Source organism: Geospiza fortis, unplaced genomic scaffold (assembly GCF_000277835.1).
Source record: "Geospiza fortis unplaced genomic scaffold, GeoFor_1.0 scaffold111, whole genome shotgun sequence".
NCBI lineage: Eukaryota > Metazoa > Chordata > Aves > Passeriformes > Thraupidae > Geospiza > Geospiza fortis.
In genome coordinates, this window is record NW_005054321.1 from 2275086 (window position 1) to 2294107 (window position 19022).

Consider the following 19022-nt stretch of genomic DNA (forward strand, 5'->3'; position numbering starts at 1 on the left):
ACTGAGTAATCACCTTGAAACCCCTCTGCAAGAGGATACCAACCAATGCCATAACAGGTGTGGAAAACAGTATCAAAGAGGAGGTCACTGTGTCAGGGGGTTCCCTGCATTTGCCCTGTGGGGTTCCCGCCATGAAAAAGAATAAAGACTTATAGGCCAGAGAGGAAACATTACACCAAAGACTTGGTAAGTCAGATGACATATTTTTGCATTGATTGGGACTATCAAAGTAATATTCACATCACAGCTGAAATGCAAGAGATATGGTATTGAATATTTTTGACATTTATTTTGGATCATGGTGGTGAGCTTACTGCAGCCAAGGCTCCAGCAGCTCAGCTCCCAGCCAATTGACTTCTTCCCTGGCAGGATGGGGGAGAGAATTAGGGCAGAAGTGAGAAAAACTTGCAGTTTGAGATAAAGACACTTTAAAAAGCAAAAAAAAAATGAAAAAACCCAAAAAGTGATGCAAAGACAATTGCTCTCTACCTCCCATCATTAGAACAAGGCCCAGAAAGTCTTAGAGCAACAGTTTATTTGGAAAAACTCCCTCAGTTTCATTGCTGAACATGACCTTGTATAATAGGGAATGTCTCTACCTGGATCAGCAGTTGCGGCTGTGCCCCATCCCGATCTCTTGTTCACCACCAGCCCATTGGCTCATGAAAACCTTGATTCTGTGCAAGCACTGTTCAGAGTAGATAAAACATTTCTGTGTTATCATCAACACCGTTTTGATCACAAATCTAAAACACAACACTATACAGGCTACTATGAAGAAAATTAATTCCATCCCAACTACACCCAGTGCAATCACAAAAGATAAAAATTCAACCAAAATTCCTATTTTGCCACAGAACATCAAGCATCACACTTGATTAAGTGCAGCATCACACAGAGACCTTCAGATGCTGACAAGATTTTTCAGAATCATACTTTAAAAAAATAGCTTCTTATTACTTTTTTAAACTTATTTTACTATAGAATAAGTGGGATTCAAGTACTTGCTTCTTGTTCAGAGAAAGAGAATTGAAGGCTGGTAAGTTAATTCAATATATAAAGATATTCATGATCACCTAATCTTGTTGAACAAATGAAAACTGTGGAAAATCAGCAAATAACTTCATGCGCAGCTGCGCAGGGCTGAAGCAGTTACACAAAACTTCACAGCTAATATATCCTGTCTGATAAGCACAGAAAATGAAAATGAACTTCTCATGGTTAGGAAATCCTCCTCTATGATTGTCTTCCATTAAAAGCAGATGAAACAGAAATTACTCTCTTTTAGGAATGTACTCTTTCTTATTTGACGTCAATTACCCGTCTGTCTATGTATATGACCCCTACCACCAAGCGCTATTGTTACCAGATGTTGCTCTCAACACAGGTAGTGTTAGAGCACTTCTGCATTCATGACAGAAGTGGAGAAGTGAGGCACAAGTTGGAGTTAAAATCACAAAAATGAAAAAGATCAGTTTCTTTCCTACCCTAATAAGTTTCTTTCACTACTCTTACAGTGTCCTGTGCCTCTGTCAGCAGACAAGCCCAGCAGAGTAAGAGAACTGGCTGACAAAACTATTTCTGAGAAGCCAACATGATATCTAGGACTGTCAAAACCCAAAAGCACTTTTCTGTCTAGAGTTATGTCAATGCCAGGGCTTTTGTTTGTAAAGTTCTGACTTTTAGAAAACCCACCAGGCATCTAAAATCATGGTCTGCTGAGTCAGCACAAAATCAACTCATCAAACATCCTTTTCAGATGTACCTAAAGTGACAAAGGATTTCATTTAGAATACCTGAGGCCATTTCTTCATCATTCATCCCTGCATTGGGACCTCTTTCCTGAAGATTGTAACAGTCTAAAGGTGGGAGTCCTGGAGTAATGGGAAGGAGAGTGTTTCTAAATATGCCTCTAAAGTGAAATCTCCAAAAATCTTGTTGCAATTGGAAAGCTACTGTCCCGGCAGAAAGGCCCATCTTCTTACAGGGACTGGGTGACAGATAACATACCCTTGAAAAATATGAAATACTTGTCATGTTCACGTTAGGTTCCGACCTCTTCCACTAGAAGCAGAACACCTTAAGAATGGCCTTAACTAGCCTAAAAGCTATACCAGAATGAGGTCATGACCAAGCAGAAGTGGTGTTCCTCCTTGTGAGTAAACAGCTCTAGTATTTGTCCTATCCCAGCTGCCAAATTTGGCAGCTGTGCTGAATTGCAAGTTCCTATTCAGATCCTATCATCTCTGTTACTCCACACACCTTCCCTAGAAGTTGTTTCCTGAACTAGTCCAGGATCCTTCTGTGGAATCTCTTGCAAGAGCATCCAAGGAACAGGAGGAAAGTGCTGGTGAGCTCCTTTATTAATCCCTTCATATGACTAGATGGAGCACAGGTTTTGCGCAGGATGTCAAGACTGGTTGCAAACAGGAAAACAGAGAAAGAGCCCATTCGTGGGATCAAGCTTATCTTGAAGCTGCACCCTCACACCTTCATCCTTTGCTGACACAATCCTTGGACTACATAGCCCCAGACACAAGCTTAGAGTGAGACAGTTTCTGCTTGGTTTATTTACCGAACATGTGCAAAGGGAGAGCTGCAATCAAGAACCCACGCCATTTCTGAATCAACCATTCTGGTTGCTAAAGAGCACACAGACAATTTTAAGAGGTCATCTTTGGGGGAAGAGGGCATGGCTGGACCTATGTGCCTGGAAGCTGCTATGTCCTTAGGAGATGCCAGGGGCTGCTGGTGGCAGGGATCACAAGACCTGCGATTATTGGTCTGAACAGCATGAGCTCACTCCCCCATTTCTCTCCTGTCTTTCTTTCTTGTGGCCAGGCAGCCCCTGTCAGCACACAGACCTCCTCCTCCTGGTTTGATGGAGGTTGGCATCCATGGCACTGAGATATGCAGACAGGCATCTGGAGCAGAAACTCGAGAGAAAACAAACTTAGTGGGAAACCACTTCAGGCTGAATCATGAACTTGAGTGGAACAGGTGAGGGGGCAGAAGGAATTATTTGATAATGACCACCCTGGGAGTGAAAGCTGTGGGAAGGTAAGGGCTCTGTGAGAAAAACAGTGGTATTTCTTTCTTATTTATTACTGTTGAATTGTTGTATTTCTGGGGCAGAATGACCTCTGCTGTTCTACAGACTGCACTCAGGCAGAAGCAGGGAATGTAGGCTCCCATGAGAATTTCCTAAATAAACACCGTAATTACTTGGGGGAATAAAGATGAGGGCTGGTCAAAAAAAAAAAAAAAAAAAAAAAGAGTGGGAGATTAAATTGTTAAGTGGCAGATGAAATCCAGTGTAGGTAAAAGCAGAACACTACATGCAGTGAGAAACAATCCTACTTTTACATTCATTAAATAGTGGTTAGGGAGATTTTGAAGTTGTTACAGAGAGAGCTTTGAAAAAACAGCAACTCAGTGCTCAGGATCATGGCCTGCTGTCGATGCTCCTGTGATGTGCATGATCTGTCCTGTGCCCATAAACTCTACGTTTGGTGGCTACAGTCATTTCACTGTTAATTCTTGGTAATGGAATTGACAATGAGATATCACTAGCCCAAGCTTCAAAGACCAAGATTATTCTGATTTAAATGAAAATTGTCCTAACACAGCTACTAAACATATTGGAAATCAGCAGTCTTCAGAAGCCTCCATTTAAAACACAAAGCTCGGGTGTAGTGTCCATGCCAATGACACCTTCAATAGGATCAATAAAGAAGCAGAGAGTGAGGCTGTTCAAATGTCAATCATGCCTTTATTGTGATTGACTGGGAAATATCTAAAGTTTTTGATAAGTGTAGTAATTAATTTCTGATACTCTTAAAATTACATTAAATCCTCTCAAAGCAGAAAAGGTAGTATATTAATACATTTTGTTTTAAACACTTCCATTCTTTTCTTAGTTATGTAATATGAGACCTTGTAGCTAATCTTAAAGTATTTATGTAAGTAGGTACAAAAATTATAATTAAAATCACTTCTCAAAAGTCTAAATTATTATTGGTTTCAATCTTTTAAAGAGACAATTTAACAAAATAAATGAAGGTCTAGTCATTGCTGACTAAATCTGCTAGTGTCTGGCCAGTCTTCTTGCTCATTTTTCACCTTCTCCAATGCCCTGTTTGTTACTAATAGTTCATATATTTGCTGTCAGCAAAAGCTTGGTTGGATGCAGCCCTAACATTTTTTAGGACAAATGTTATTTTTAGTTATCAAATAATTTTCATGCCCACAAACTCCTCAAAACTTCCTCCTTCAAACACCCAGCACTGTCAGGGAATTTTGAAAAACAGAATTTTCCTTAATATTCTTTAGGTCTTGCTATGAAAAGTATGGAGCACTTACCAATGCAAATGCAAAATTTCCTTAAAAAAGTCATAAATTCAGCCATAGTATCAATCCCAAGTATTTTGAAAGTGAAATATTGAAGAGGCACAGCAAACAAAAGGAGTGAAGTGACAATTGACAATACTATAACACATTTACTTTTTTTTAACCTGTATCAGGCTACGTAATTCAGGTTCAATATAAGGGGAGCAATAGAGAGATTTCAGATATGATATTGATATTCAGACATGACATCTATATGTATTGCCTTGTTTTACTCTAATATGCCAGTTTTGGGGCAATAAACAGCAAGCACTCTGGCCTAAGCATTTAAGACACGGAATATCCACATTTATCTGTTGTTAGTGCACAGACGTTTGAGGTAGAAAAATCTGAGTTTTGGAGCAAGAACAAAGCAATAAGTAATTTTTTAATGGCCATACAGGAAACCAGTGGCAGAGAAGCAGTTATTCTCCTAAATATCTGCTTACTCAACCTTCCACTGTCGCCATATAGTTTTATTTCTCATGTTTTCCCCAAAGAAGACAAAATTGGAGAATAGCTCAGTTGAACTTTCAAAATATTGCATTTTCAACAGTACTCAAGTCTCTTTTCTTGACTTTTTTTTTCATATATATGTAACAAAATTATTTAAATATATCCTGAAATGCAAAGAATTATCGGTTTCAAATTTTTTCTTTTCAAGTTATCTTTGATGTCTGTGACCAGAACCCCAGTTGCTGCAGCCACGGCTTGAAGTACTTTCCCCAATACTTGTGCCATTTCAAACATTCCCTTAATATTAAAAGAAATGATAATCAGGAGGTATCTAATTGTCCTGGTTTTGATTTTGTTAACAAAATGTGAAAGGTTAAAATGGAGCAAACCGTTTGTTATAGCCATAGAAGTACCAAGGCTTCAAAGATGACTTGGAAATGAAAGGCTAAAAAAAGTTACATATGAAGAACAATATTTAAAATAATTTCAGGACGTCAGTTTCCACTGAACTTAAAGGGAGTTTAGTGATGACTTAACTCCTCATAAAATCTGGGCCAGTCTGAATAAAAGCATATGAGGATTCTGCAGCAAGGCCAATAACGAGTATGTGTTTTGTTGCAGTATGTATTTTGTAAAGGGATGATGCTTGGACAACAGCACTTGTACCAATTTTAATGCAGCCAGCAAGTCCAACAAATTTAAATTCACTGAAGACAATCTGAATATTTATTTACCTTGAATTATGTTCTTTGCTCATCCTGTAGGGGCAAGAATCAGTTATTTCAGTACTCTCTGTAACACCAGTGTCCATCCTTGCCCATTTCTACTCCCAGTCACAAACAGTCTGCAGGACTGTTTGACTGCCTCTGTTATTGCTCAGGGAAGCATCTGGTTCACTGAGGCAAGACTTCTTGAAAGGGAAATCTATTGTCACACATAAAAGGAGCTTGTTCATTAAAAACAAGAAAGATTAGTATCTTCTTTACAGGAATTAAAAGGAAAACAAGAACACTGCCTATCCTTTCCCTGGCCTGGTTGTCAGATGACTCCAATGCTTGATTGTATGCAACTTAATTCTGTTCACAAGAATCAAATTTAAAACTATGGAACAGAACCAAAATGTCAAGTTGTCACTACAGCTGCAGTTCGTATTTGAGTTGGTTCTGAGGGCCTTCCTCTCTTTGAAAGAATCAGTCAGAAAATAGACACTCAGTTCTACAAGGGGTTGATGATATTAGAAATATAAGGGAGATTTTGATGGGCAAAATCTGAAGGTTTAACTCTGCAGTGTGATAGTCTGGGCTTTTAGGAGCTGTGCTCTTAGGTTGGAAGTCTTAGTTCAGTGAAATAGATGAAGATTATTGAGACGAGGCCAGCTGGGACCCCTGCCATCTAGAGCCAACTGTACATTTAAGCAAGTGCTTCAGATAGGTATGTCCCCAAACATGGTGTGTTCTAAGGTACCAGATACATTATTAGTAACAAGGAAATTTTATTTTCCCAATCAGCTGTGGAAAATCTTACACGGACTAGCTTTTTGAGAATGAGAAAATAAGTATTTACAGGAAAAAATGTTCTTCTCAGGTGCTGTAGTCACTGACAGTGTGCTTGACTCATTATAAACAGCAAAACCCCCTTTAGGATATAGGCACCCATTTATTACAAAGGGGTGATTAAGTGGCTGAGGTAGTTCTGAGACAGGGCAAGGTTCAGGTATTGTGGAAGTGAAGTGGTAATTTCTTACTGGACAATCTGAGTCAACAAGGGCTTTTAAGCCCCGGTAGATAAATGCTATCATAGTGTTATTTTTATTGATTGCTACTTTGATGTTAAAATGGATTTTTTTAAAGCACACCATTTCACATTAGGAAAATCTGTTGTTTCTGTTGGTATCCATCTTTAACTATTTACATGGCTTTTTGTTGGGGTCTGAGTATCCCTGTCTGACTTTGCAATCAAATACTTGGTGTTGTCACTATATTGCAAAGGTTCCATATTGTTACCTCCTTATTGCAAGCGTTTCATACCTCCTTAATGTTTCTCATAGGCAGCTCCTCTAAGCACTGACTCTTCTATCTTCTCACAGTATCCAACTGACTCCAGCTCCCTCTCAAGCAACCGATCCACTCTTTTATAACACTCTGCTTATTGGCTACATCTGTGGCCTGTTAAGGTCAGGCCTGCTCCTAATCTTTAATTGGCCAGCTGCAACTTCTTAGGCGTAAGATTACTTTCTATACTATCTTTATTTTCTTATCTTCTATCCCCCTACACTTGGCACCATCTCTGAAAAGCCAGTGTGTTGGCAGCATCAATCATTTTCTACATGCAACATTTCTCATCTCATAATCAAGGTTGAGGTTTAGAAAGAGCAGTGACTGCAGGAAGAAAACCAAGTCTTCCTCATTAAGCAAAGACCCTGACTCAAAGTGTAATGGAAGAAATTATAATGTCTGAGTCCCAACAGAGGAACTGCATATTAGAGGAATAGCAAGCAGAGGTATTATCTACTTACCTTTTATCATTGAAGAAACGCTATTTAGTGCAAAGCTTGTTTTATTAGACCAAGTCAGAAACTCTAGAGAATAATTTTAAATACTTGCTATACCCTACAAGAACACCTAGCAAAATCTGTAGCAAGAAGCCAGATCTGTATATTATGTAGGATCTTTTACTGGTATATCAACAGAAATTGATAGAGATGCTGACATTGTTCATTGCTATATAATTTTCTATTAAACTAACCACTCTTTTTTTCATATCACTTTGTGATCTGCACCAGCATCAATAATTGTTTCCAGCTGGGATACATGCAGTTATTATGGAAAGCAAATAAATATTTCAAAGCTATTTCACTTGTTTAGTCCTTTTCTTTCCACTAGTGCAACTGTTAAATCATAGAGAGAAAAGGAATTAATCTCATCTAAGCTTTTCCTTCCTTGTTTGATAATAAAAGCCCTGTTATAGTTTTTGGTTTGTTCAGAGCTCTTAGAATTCGTAGAGTTCTGACAGAGGCTTTTAAGGTCAAGGCTTTTAAGGTCCTCCCATTTCTGTACTCTCTTTTAATAAAGTAGGGCACATGACTTCATGAAAGAAGCAGTTTTATGCATGAAGGTGGTCTTCTTTGGTAGCAGAAACCACTCAGGATTTACAAGAATTGATTTTTGAGAGACCCAGACAGCATTGGAACCCAGATTCAGTCTATATAGGATGAAGTGAACAGGAACTTCTCCACAGTGCACTAATGCTCTGTTTCGTTGGCACTTGGGGGGAGGGATCTTTATGGCAGAGCAAGACTCCACTTTGTAGTGGTAGATAGAAAGACAAATGCTGAAACTGTTCACAGGAGTTCCATTTAATGCCAGTGTTGATGGGTTTCATTGCCTGTGTGAGCTTCAGCTGATCAACTAAGCCCTTAAATGGGACACAGGGTTGCAAGTTATTAAACATTCTGTTGCATACTGCAAATACCTCCTTCTGTCTTCTCACCATAAATAAAGTGGGAAAATAAAAAGAGTTATTGAAGATTTTGCACTTCTCCTTACTGTGGGTACTGACCAAAGACCTTACAGGTAAAAGACTCCATATACTACCATCAATCTCTGGAGTCATCTGTGAAGAAGCACACAGGATGACCAATTTAAAACCACAGATTTACCTGTCAAAACCTCAGCAAATATATCATAATCACCAAACTGACTTTAGCATATTGGCAGCTGTTTGTTGTAAACAAGAGTGTTTGGGGTGGTCCTGAGGGACACCTGGCTTAAGTTTTGTGTTGTATTTAATCCAACAGCATGCTTCCTTGACGTACTTGCACTTGGAGGAAACATTTAGAATATTTGCTAAACAACACAAAGTCTGCATGGATTTCATGCACTGAAAGGTGAATCATCTGGAATTTGGTAAAAATATTGGATTTCCTTGATATTGCTAACAAATTTCTAATCATTTCATGATGTTTAAACATTTACAGGAATATCATATGTGAGTCTAATTGAGAAATCTAGCTCATTCAATTAAAGTTAATTGAGCTTCTTTTCTAAAGCCAGGTAGGTCAGGCCAAACACTAATAAAAGTTGACTATCGTTCCTGGCTATTATTGATTGTTTCAAACAGTGCTTGAGTTAGACAATTTTTCCTAGAAAGCATTCCTTTTTTTCCTGTTCATTAGTATAGTCCATGAATTTTATATCCATTGCCTGGGTAGATAGCTCTTTTCTACCTCTTACCTTTGGTACAATGCCTCAGAAGACCATGAAGTAAAATGTGGCACTTGCCACTACAGAAACCTACACTTGCTATAGAATTGAGTTCCTTGCTTGAAAAGCAATTAGGTTTCAATTCCTTGCTCTACTTTTGACTTCAAGAACAATGTGCTCTGTTTATCTGAGGAGAGATAGGGAATCCCCACCCCACCCGACAGCTATTTGTGCTCACAGCTCACTGCTGTGTACAGAGGTGGAGTAAATTCCTCTGCCCCAGGCACACATCTCTCATACTTAATCCACTCTCTTGTCTGGGCAAAGATGTATTTTGACCTTCCTCTGTCCTTCCATAACTGTCTGTGACAGCATATATAAAAGAGAAGATTTGTGGACAGATGGCTGGTAAAGGCTGTGGTCCCTGACACCTGACCCCATCCAGCCATCCCCTGCCCAGGTGAAGAGTCAAAGGAGAGGCTGAAGGAAGTTATTGGAGAGGCTCATGTTGGACAGACAGACAAAACCATATGTCCCCAATGTTTAACCTGCAAATGATTTCAGATTCTGAGCCAGGCTGCTGTCCAGCCCCACAGCATGGCAAGACTGGGGTACGTCCCATGCTCCCTGTCCTGCTGGCATGGGAAGGAAGTTCAGGTGAGGAGTCTGAAGGGAGCTGTGGTCTGCAGTGGGACAAGACTCCTGCTGGTGAACTGCTGGGAGCACCAAACCTCAGAGCAAGAAGCTTGTAGGCAAGTAAGAACTTGAAGTCTGCAGTATGCCAAGGGCCTTTGGTGGGAAGCTGAGCTCGTTGACTTATTTCAATAGATAAAACTCATTTCTCCTTTCTTTCCTCAGAAATAATTTGGCATCTTGTTTTGTTGGAATAGGCCAATGACACTTTGCTACCTCAAAGGGTGTTATGTGGGTGGACTTATGTTTGTAATTGAGGTGGGGCAAAATTTTTAATGAATACTAAATTTGCCAAAAAAAATTCTTGGAAACCAAAACCATGTAAAAAAAATTGACTGAAATTAAAATAAACATATATAACTGGGAATATTTTGAAGTGCCAAGAATTTTGCTTTGACATTTTTTATTAAAACATTTGTGTTTTGTGTCAGACAACATTTTAATTAAAGACAATACAAAAAATTTAAATCACTGAATGAAAAATACAGAATATAAATATTTTTGAAATATATAACAAAACAGAAATTATGGGCTGAATAAAACATATTTTGAATTCCAAAAATCCTAAAAGCGAAGGAGTCTCTACTCTTTACCCAAAAAGAACTGCTTTCATCATCACTGATTCCCTTATGTTTTGGCAGATATGTGAGGCACCAGACTGAAATAACCCATTATTTGCTCACCTATGCACATAAGGCACTTTGAAACAACCAGAGTATAACTGCCAAACTTAATTTATGTGTTATTAATCGCTTTGTTCATTCCATTTACAGGTGAAATTATCAAACATGAATTGCTATTATTCTTTATAGGAACAACTTCTTTTTCTAATAGCTTTTATTAGACACTCAAATATGGGGGATAAAATGCAATAAGTAATAATAATCAAATGGCAAGCTATTTGGTATTGATTTCAGTGCAAGTGTAAATATTCTTTTATACTTATAACATGGGAAAAAGTTTGAAGAAAGATGCTGCAAAAAGAGCCAAATTTTGAGTACAAATATCTGACATCATTACTATGTCAGAAGCCTCTCCACACAGCTTTATGACCCACAATAACTCTATTGTTTACTATAAAGACTCAGCAGTGGACAGAAATGTCCAGCTGAACGGTCATAAATGATTAGAGAGAAGTTCTTGGTCTGTGAGGTTTATTTTATGAATATAGTTCATAGTGCTAACAGTGATCCATAGAAGGAAATGAATGAAAAAATCACATAAAATTCTTGGCAGCTCATCTTTGCAGCGGGAAAATGCATTGAATGTAAGTTGAAGATGAGTAGGTAGGTGACTACTGGAGCAGAGAGAGAGCAGCTGCAGTGCTGGGTGGAGGGCCTGCCCATCAGAGGGATGCATTTGAAAAACCAGGGGGATATTTGTGAGACTGTCAAGAAGCAGTATGCATGTACCTTGGATTGGGGAATTTTGTCTTCTAGTTGGATCAACCACTGGCATGTGCCTATAGCTGGAAAGCTATGAGATATTTGTTCAGATGTATTTGTATCATTCAAATAAAAAATACATCAAAGTACCTATATCTTAATACCACTTACTTTATCTACACATGCCATGAATTCTCTCTCATGTTGGGGTATAATTCAGTCATAAATTCGCAGTTGAGGTTTTTTTTCCCTTGGGAGAAAATGCTCCCCCAGCCTCATTCCTCCAAAGCTTCACTTCTGTTAGAATAATCTGCTATCTTGCTCACTCTTCTCTTGGTGGAAGCAATCACCCTCAGCAGAATGAAGCTCTCTTCATCAATGATACTGGCTTTTAATGCTTAAGACAGTCTCCTCAGAAGCAGAAAGCAAAGGATTGAAACTTGCTTCACTCTGGAGTGAAGAGACCCAAGTGTTCACACCTCCTGTGTGCAATAACCTCTGGAGTCTGGCATGAACGATTCTTGTTTTGCTGAATTGTTTTTAAAAGATTTCCTTGAAACAAGTCCTGGACAGTTTTTGGATGTTTGTTGGGTTCTTAAAATTTGTTTTATTTTTTTCTTGTTCCTCTCCCTCAAAAAAAGTGCTTGTATGTCCTTGTGGGATCTGAGTAGAAGATTTAAAAATAGTATCAAATGTCTTTAAAAAAATGCTCTTTACCTGAAACACAATGAAAAATATTGTCTGATTTTTTTTGGTCTGGTTTACACCAGAAGTCAAAGAATCAGTGATGTAACTGGTGTTCAGATGTAAGAATTGAATGATACGGACAAGAAGTATACAATAAAAAATATTGTAATACTTCCCTTTTATATTCCCATAAGCAATAAAATAATTTTGAGAAATATCATCTAGTGTGATTCTGGCACACTTGGGCAGATCAAGATTTTGTGCTGGAAATATGTTCCCTTTTTTAAAACAAAACCAAACCAGAAAAACCCTCTTTATCTGAAGGATGAATGAGCTCCTTTAATACATTGTAAATGTTACCCTGGCTGTGATCCAAGGGTTGTGATGTGGAAGGAATAAGTTGCTTAATTTCTGTATTTGAAGCCTTTGTTAAAAAACGTTTTAATCTTTTCTTGACTCCACTATAGTTTAAAGTCTGGTTTAACATTCCAGCCAGGCCACAACAAAAAGCATCATTGTTTGACATGCTTTTCCTACAGAGCCTGTCAGATGTGCTGCATTATCTAAACAATGTTGGCAGCAAGTACACAAGTAGCAAGTGTGAATCAAATCAAAGATGTCCTCAAATCCAGACTCCAAGCTTGAATGTTCCCAGACTCCAAGGGTATAGCAGGAGTATCAATAAGCATAACCAAAAATAATCTAATCATTTAGAATTCAAATCCAAAACTTGATCGTTTCCTACTACGATCCTCACTCTGGGTTTTCATCCCACACTAGAACCACCAAATTAGGAACTATTTAAATTTGTTCTGTACCTCGAACACAAACTAAGGGGTTGTTCATAGGAGAATATTGTCTGACCCTTGCTGAGACGCATGAGTCATTCCCAGTGCACAGAACAAGCAGTGGAGCTGCAGCCGTGTCTGCTGATCCTCTTGCACTGCCTTCAGCCTCACCTTCCAGCCTACTCTGTCCTGCTTGGCATTCTCACAGTGCACTGACCAACTTGCTAAAATCTGCCTGCTCAGCTCTTTGGGCAAGGTTTTCCTCACCTATTTCCATCTAAATGAATTAAGCCAGCAAAAATGTCCTATTTAAACTTTGAAACTGGTCTGACTCACAATGAGTAATGTGCGTTTGGGAGTGATTGTATGAACAGTTCAGCCTGAAGGTCTGAGGAAAGCAGTAGAGACAAGCCAACTACATTAGGCCTGTGATGCTACGAACAAAGGCATCTTCCAAGTAAGGAAAAGTACTTATGAAAGAACTCAGAATGTCAGTAGCTTATTTTATTGCTGCATCATTCTTACTTACAGTGTAAGATATTTTGAAAGAGATTCTTATTTTTCACAAATATGATTTTGAAAGCATACCTTGATACAAGACACAGTACTCCTAAAATAAGTTTTAAAGAACATTTGCATCAGGGAAAGTTTCACTAAAAACCAAAATCAAGTGGTGAAAACAAGATTAAATATATTCAGTGTAATCAACTAATACTAGTAAATATGAGTTGTGGTTCCATATGTTTGACATGCAATAACAATTAGTCTGAGGTTCTGTGAGAATATTAGAACTCTTTCTGTGGGAGGTGCCACCATATAATACAGAGATTAAGGGACCAGGATGTGGTAGACGTTAACTGAAGATTCCGGTCTTTGCAATATGGTAAAATTAGGTTCAGCTGTGTGGCCTTACAAGGGATAGAACCTGCACTTGATTTCAGCACTCCAGCACAGGCCAAGCTGTGCCTCAACAGCCTCTGTGAAAGAAGGGGATCTTCCCTTTCCCACCTCATTACTCCATGTTGTCAAATATTTTACTTTCTGCACTCACAAAAGGAAACCCTAATTAATTGACTGCTATACAGCATTTTGCTACTATGACTAAATTTAGGCACAAGTATGAAAAGGTCTCATTTTGTACTGCCTTTTAGTATCATTCCTCAAAAGACATCTCTCACATTTATGTTTTGTATTTTCTTTTAAACAAATAAATACACTTAATATTGTGGATTTAAATCCACAACACTAAATTTAGCAAGATTCTATAACTTGATAGGTATTCACTAAAAATCAGAAACATGCCAAAGTCAGTTATTTTTCAATGTCAGGTATGCAGTCTTGTAAGGACCTAAAAATAAATTATAGAATAATTAATTACTCATTGTACCTATAAAACTATTTTTGTCATGTACGTTTAAAACAGCACAAAAATTTATATTACTTCACTGAAGTTTGATCAAATGAGGAAAAAATGTTTTCTTGCTCTTGTATGAAATTTGATTTTGTGCCTAACAACAACAAAAAAAGGAAATAAAAGGAAAAGAGATAATAATGACTTTTTTTGGTTTTTGAGGAATTGAAGGACTAAACTTCAAAATCTTGTCTGTTTCTTTGGTGAAAAAGCTGTCTTAGATAGCTAGGAGGAAAAGAAAATATTCTTATTAGCACTAAGAATAAGTTTTCACATTTAACACGGATTTTCTAATTCTTACTTATCTTCTTAAATTTTAACTCTATTTTGTTGTAACAGTTAAATGCATCAATAGAGATATAAAAATATCATAATGAAAATGGAGAAAGACACAAGAGAATCTCCAATATGATATAATGGAAAAAGATTACAGTGTGCCAACAGCTGTGTATGTATCATTTCATCTACTTTATGAGCCAGACAGCAAGGTTTATCTTTGCAAGAATTATTGGTTCTAAATTAAAACACTATGGTAGAACTAGATTCACTTATGGCTGAACCTCCTTATTTGATACTGTAATTATTAGTTTCAATGTTATAAAATATTTTAATTCTGATTTTCAGGGACTCTGTATTTCAAATGACTTTTAAATGACAAATTTTATGGGAATGAAATATTCCCTTAAGAGCAAATTCCACATGAATGAAGCAGGACAAGACAAAACTCAAATGAAAAACAAATTACCTGAAGAATAGAAATGAGACTTGTTAATGTTGTCAACCTGAATAGTTTTCTTTGAGGAAAAATTATGGTTGACCATTGAATATAGAAGAAAAAAAAATTATATCCAAGCTCTTATTCTACCTTTATGTCAACTCATAAAAAGAATAAAGGCATGCAACTTTGCTTTCCCCTAACTTTGAAATTTTAAAAAGGTTGTATTTCCAAGAATTTTCATAAAAATAGAAATGTGATTTTTCTTGTCTTCAGATCTGCTTTTCCTCCCTATTTTTTGCTAGAACTTTCCTTAACCTGGCATCATGAAAGAAAACCAAAACTAACCAGAATCTTTAGAGTCAATGACTAAACAAATGGGCTTCATTATGATGGATCTGGAAGAATATGTCACAGAATCACAGAAAAAGCTGAGTTGGAAGGAACCTATAAGGATAATCAAGTCCAACTCCTGGCCCTGCACAGCACCATCCCCAAGAGTCACACCATGTGCCTGAGACCATTGTCCAAACGCTTCTTGAGCTCTGTCAGGCTTGGTGCTGTGACCACTCCCCTGGGGAGCCTGTTCCAGTGCCCAGCCACCCTCTGGGTGAAGAACCTTTCTCCAATGTCCAACCTAATCTGCCCCTGACACAACTTCAGGCCATGCCCTCGGGTCCTGTCACTGCTGACCACAGAGATCAGTGCCTGCCCCTCCTCTTGCCCTCACAAGGAAGTTGTAACTGCAATGAGGTTTCTTCTCAGTCTCCTCCTCTCCAGACTGAATAGACCGAGTGATGATCTCAGCTGTTCCTCATACAGCTTCCCCTCAAGGCCTTTCAACAGCTTTTCTGTCCTCCTTTGGACACTCTCATAGCTTAATGTCTTTCTTATATTGCCCTGACCAGAACTGTACACAGAACTAAAGGTCCTTTTATCCCAGAACAGGGGACACCCTTCTAGGTCTAGAAACAACATTTTCCTACCGTGAGCTGTATGTCATCAAGTAAGGGCACACACAGTATGCAAGGACTGCAAATGCCAGTATTACATCTGTGGTACTTCATTCTCAGAGTTATGAAATTTTTATTTCAGGCTTCCTTTGCTCATCAGAAAAGGACTAAACAGATGAAGAATGCAGCATGATCAATACTTTAAGCATACATTGCCAACTGTGCCATCTGCACACAACAGTCATGAACAGAAAGTTGTCAGTGTTCTTCCAACCCTTCTGATTCTGGAAGAAAGACGGTGAAATCTTGTACCACTCAAACTCCTCTTCCTCCACATCACTACACATGTATTGAGCACATACCTAACACTCAGTCTCTCTCTGTGTCTGTCAGCCTGGGCAGAAGAGGAAAACAGCCTGCAAAGTCTCCTTTCTTCCTAGGCAAAAGTCAGCATGGGGGCTGATGACTAAGTACCTGGAGCATTCATGTCCAGCAACCATTAGAAGAATCTCCTGTTAATTGCTTGAGGCTGTTATGTGTGATTGCCAATCAATATTCCAGCTTCAAATTATATTAGTTAATTGTGACCAAAAGTTATTACTTTTTTACATGACTATAAAATACAGATAATACATCTGCTCTCTTAGATGGCATGTCTAACAATTGTCATTGAGCCGTAATCCTTTATTGAAAAGTCTGTTCAGAATTTAATGAAACCTGTGTAAATTTTTAAACTGTAATTATTTTAATCTTGCTTCCATGGCAGATTAATGAGGAGAATTTAATATCTTTTCTCACTGATCTCTTTTAATTTATTCCTACAATATTTATTCTCATTCTGTTTTAAGGCTGGCCAGAAATTATATTGGATTAATTCAGCAGATATAGAAGAAATCAGGTAACTGCTTTAATTCTTTTGATGTTGTGTTAAATTGCTTAATCACTGGCAGTGACCAGATGATGCTTTGTTCCTCAGGTACTGGCAAACTGGCAACATCTACATGTCTTCCCAAAGTCAGTTGTTTTTTTTTTGTTTGTTTTGTTGAGTCACAAACCACTTACACAGCATAATCTTGCCAGCAGAAGGTGGCACAGGCTTCCACAGCCTCTGAGTAATTTGCAGACTAGAGCCTTGATCTCTGTCAGCCAAAAACTTTCTTCTTCACTGAAATCAATTTTTTCCCTGCAGTTTGAAAGAGGCTAAAATTTCTAGAATAGGTCATTAAAAGCCATAAGTAAGGCTGCAATTTTAAAAGTGAAAAATACATCTAGAAATGTCACAAAAGAAACTCCTAGGCAGTAATGGCTTGAAAAAAAATTATCTTAGTCATAAGAGAGTTAAATAACTCACTTTAAAGTTAATCTTCTGTGATTTTAGTGGGAATTAACATATTTCAGGCTTTCTATCAGTACCTAGCACAGTAGAGAGGAGACATTCAGAGTCTCCCTCCACAGGGAAATGTTACAGAAAGGATGTGCAAAAGTCATACTTGTATTTTGAAGTGTATCAGGAGGGCAGCTTTGCCAGAAGTGAGGAACTCACCCACCTGTTTTGGGAGCTCACTGAAGCCCATCTGGTTTTCTGGGAATTTCTTCTACATGGGCCAGTTCTGGTCTGGCACCAAACAGGCAGACAATCAAGATTAACCTGATTTACCTCAGATAACATCACACTATCTATATGTATACGTATCTTTTAGTGCCTGTGCTTGTGAGGCCTGCTGTCTATCGGACTGTGTCCATAATTTTTGAACCTGTTGGCCAAACTCAGTCACTGAGAAAAGGGTGTCAGAGATAAAATTCCACAAGTTTACCAAAAAGACATTGCTGCCCAGAAGAAAAAGCGCTTCTTAGCATGCTCCGTTTAGGAACAGGCTTCAGCTGAGCTCACGCCGTGGGAGATGGATGGCCCAAATACCTGCAATGCAAGAAAAACTTTTAAATGGGGCTTACACTTTACTAGACACCGGAGAATCCAACTGTGAGGCACAAATCCATAGGAAACCAGGCTTCATTTATTCTGCTCACAGCACAGGGAGCTCCTTGTTTGTACTAAAAGCAAGGATGACTTTCAGTGTAGCTTCACTTTTGGCCAATATTATTTATTTATACCTCACTACAAATGTGAGTGGCATTTTGCCTTTCCTCCAATGTTTCTGTCTTGAAGAACTTGGCCTACAGGCCAAAATGTTGTCCTCAAATTCTCTTGCTCTAGCAATGGTTCACTGTTAACTTGATACAGGAGACAAGTCTTTCTATTGACGTCAGTCAGAATATGTGCCTTTCCCTGCCACAGTGTGATGAGAATTCATGATGAGGATGTGTGGGAGGAGATGTCTGATCCTCCAGGTTCTGAGCTTTGCACAGAGGACTCTGTGCAAGTCTGAAAGGTGACTATTTTGAAATCATAAACAATTTGTCTTTAAAGATATTCGGTTTTCTTGTTGCACAAAGCCCATCTTAAATACATATTTGCAGACTTTTAGACATTTTACAGAAGGAAAAAACCCTCCCAGAAGAAAGCAACACATCCACCACTATATTTGTAGATTCAAAATACCAAAGGAAGTGTGACAGTGCTCCACATGTTGACCTGAGTGCTTCCTTTCTGTGCAGGGGTCAATCCTGCCAGATGCTCGGGGCCCCTGATTCACTCAGGCTGAACACCCTTCTCCTCTTGTCTGATGCTCAGCACCTTCACCAGCACAGGCTTTCTGCATAGTTTTTGTCTAAGGTAAACAGACTTATTGACAAGACATTATGTATTTTCTCACTTAAGTAATAAAAAGGCTTGGTCATTTTGGAGAAGATTTGGAATTAGAACAGCTGATGTAACAGCGCTTCTGTGTTGTAATAAAAATGAAGGGTGTTATTATAAATACAACAGCATATTAATGAGTGCTTTTATGGTATTCATTTCAATTGCTCCATCTTTAAAATTGTATTTCCACAGTTACTTTGATACAGGAGGTAAATTTTTCAAGTTCTCACACTTCCATCTTCACATTGCTCTGTCTCTTACAACCATTTCAGGGCTCTTTTGTATGGAAAAGAGGATATACAATATTAATAAGTATGCCAGCCATAATGTTTCAGTTGTAGGAGCCCTTGCATGGAGTTGAATATTTAAATACATTCTAAATATACTGCTAAGAGGCTCCAATTAAGACGTGTGAGAAGCATAGTGTAGGTAGATCAGAATATTCCTAATGTGTTTTAAATTTACCAAGATGAGTTTCTCTCAGTGTTTACTTATTAGCCTGCTTAGCACAAAAGGCAAACTCCACTCCTCACTTAGATACACCACATATAATAATATGCCCAAGCTAGGGGGAAAAGGTGTGCT